The sequence below is a fragment of the Alosa pseudoharengus genome, unplaced genomic scaffold (genome assembly GCF_046254945.1).
Source record: "Alosa pseudoharengus isolate Yale_2024_CS ecotype anadromous, Long Island Sound unplaced genomic scaffold, YU_APseudo_1.1 YU_APseudo_1.1_scf_21, whole genome shotgun sequence".
Lineage (NCBI taxonomy): Eukaryota > Metazoa > Chordata > Actinopteri > Clupeiformes > Clupeidae > Alosa > Alosa pseudoharengus.
The window spans coordinates 14,152,279-14,154,585 of record NW_027468674.1 but is presented as its reverse complement, the minus strand read 5'-3'; positions in this window follow the sequence as shown (position 1 = coordinate 14,154,585).

The window sequence follows — 2,307 nt, the reverse complement described above, 5'->3', positions numbered from 1 at the left end:
ACACCGAAGTGTTGCTGAGATACGAGCTCACTTCCTGTATTACAGCGCCCCCTATAGAGGCCAAATGATTCCAATTTCCTAGTGCATCATCATAATCAGGTAACAGGTCCTTATACTAAGTTTGGACTTTGTACACCAAAGCGTTGCTGAGATACAAGCTCACTTCCTGTATTACAGCGCCCCCTATAGAGGCCAAATGATGCCAATTTCTTACCGTGTCCTCACAATCAGATACAAAGTCCCTGTACCAAGTTTGGACTTCATACATTAAAGCATAGCCGAGATGTTAGCCCACTTCCTGTTTGGCGTCCTCGTCACCATATTTGATTGGCTGTCACGGGCAAACAAAAATGAAATTGAAAAATCTGACCAGTATCGTTTGTGCGGCTCGGGCAGAAGATCATCTCCGCCAAGTTCTGTGAAAATCAGATGAAATTTGTAACTGCTGAAACTTTTCGTAGAGTTTGGACTAAATCCAATATGGTGGAGGTCCAATATGGCGGAAAGTGACGTAGTAGGGGTCATTCAACTCAGGTCAGTCCAGGGATTCCAACGGTGCTTGATTTGTGAAAAGTGAATGCACCGTTCAATTGTTACATGCGTGAATGTGAGTCCAGATTCGACCCATTGGTGGCGCTAGAGTGTTCGGCATAGAGCTCTGTAAATTGGTGAGAGTGATCATGGGACGGTCCTGAATCAGGGCGCTAAATTTCATAATAATAATGACTTGCAAATACCTTTCAACCCAGCTTTTCAACTTTCAGCCAAACTTTGACCTGTTGGTGGCGCTAGACGGCTGGGTTTAGAGGTCCGTAAATGAGTGTGAGTGGTCAGTGGAGTGTCCGGAAACTTTCGATGAAAAAATCTGAACTTTTTAGCCAGGCGTTCTATGGGCTGCCATAGACTCCAATGGCGGAAGTATAATAATAATAATAAATATAGCTGCAAGCAGCAATGTGGGGGCCAAGCAATGCGCTATAGCAGGAATGGCGTTGCCATGGCATGAGCAAGCACTCACAGCAAGAAGCCAAATTACACCAATGTCCTTGTGCATTTTCACAATCAGCTACAATGTCCCTCTACCAAGTTTGGACTTCATACACCAAAGTGCTGCTGAGATGTGAGCTCACTTTCTTTATTACAGCACCCCTAGAGGCCAAATGAGACCACTTTCCTTGCATGTCCTCACAATCAGCTAATATGTCCATGTATCAAGTTTGGACTTCATACAATGAAGCGTTGCTGAGATATGAACCCACTTCCTATATTACAGCGCCCCCTATAGAGGCCAAATGATGCCAATTTCCTACTGTGTCCTCACAATCAGGTTCCAAGTCCCTGTACCAAGTTTGGACTTCATACACCAAAGCATTGCTGAGATACAAGCTCACTTCCTGTATTACAGCGCCCCCTATAGAGGCCACATGATGCCAATTTCCTAGTGCGTCCTCACAATCAGATACCAAGTCCCTGTACCAAGTTTGGACTTCATACGTTAAAGCATAGCCGAGATGTTAGCCCACTTCCTGTTTGGTGGCTTCATCGCCATATTTGATTGGCTGTCACGGGCAAACAAAAATGAAATTAAAAGATCTGACAAGTATCGTTTTTGCGGCTCGGTCTGAAGATCATCTCCGACAAGTTCTGTGAAAATCGGATGGAATTTGTAACCGCTGAAACTTTTCGTAGAGTTTGGACTAAATCCAATATGGCGGAGGTCCAATATGGCGGAAAGTGATAGGATAGGGGTCGATGAACTCTGTATGGTCCAAGGATTCAGACGCTACCTCAATTGTGAAAATCAGACAAAAGAGTCAAGGATCACGCGCATGAACGCATGTCCAGCATTGAACTGGTGGTGGCGCTAGAGTGTTCAATGTATATGCATATAAATTGCTGTGAGTGATTGGGACAGTGTCCTGACTAATGGTATCGAGTTTTGTTATGTTAACTCAAAGTGCCACAGAGATGTTAGTCCACTTCCTGTTTGGCGCTTCATCGCCATATTTGATTGGCTGTCACGGGCAAACAAAAATGAAATTGAAAAATCTGACAAGTATCGTTTGTGCGGCTCGAGCAGAAGATCATCTCCGCCAAGTTCTGTGAAAATCGGATGAAATTTGTGAACGCTGAAACTTTTCGTGGAGTTTGGACTAAATCCAATATGGCGGAGGTCCAATATGGCGGAAAGTGGTGTAATAGAAGTCATTGAACTTAGGTCGGTCCAGGGATTCCAACAGTGCCTGATTTGTGAAAATCGGATGCACCGTTCAATCTTCACATGCGTTAATGCAATCCAGTTTTGAC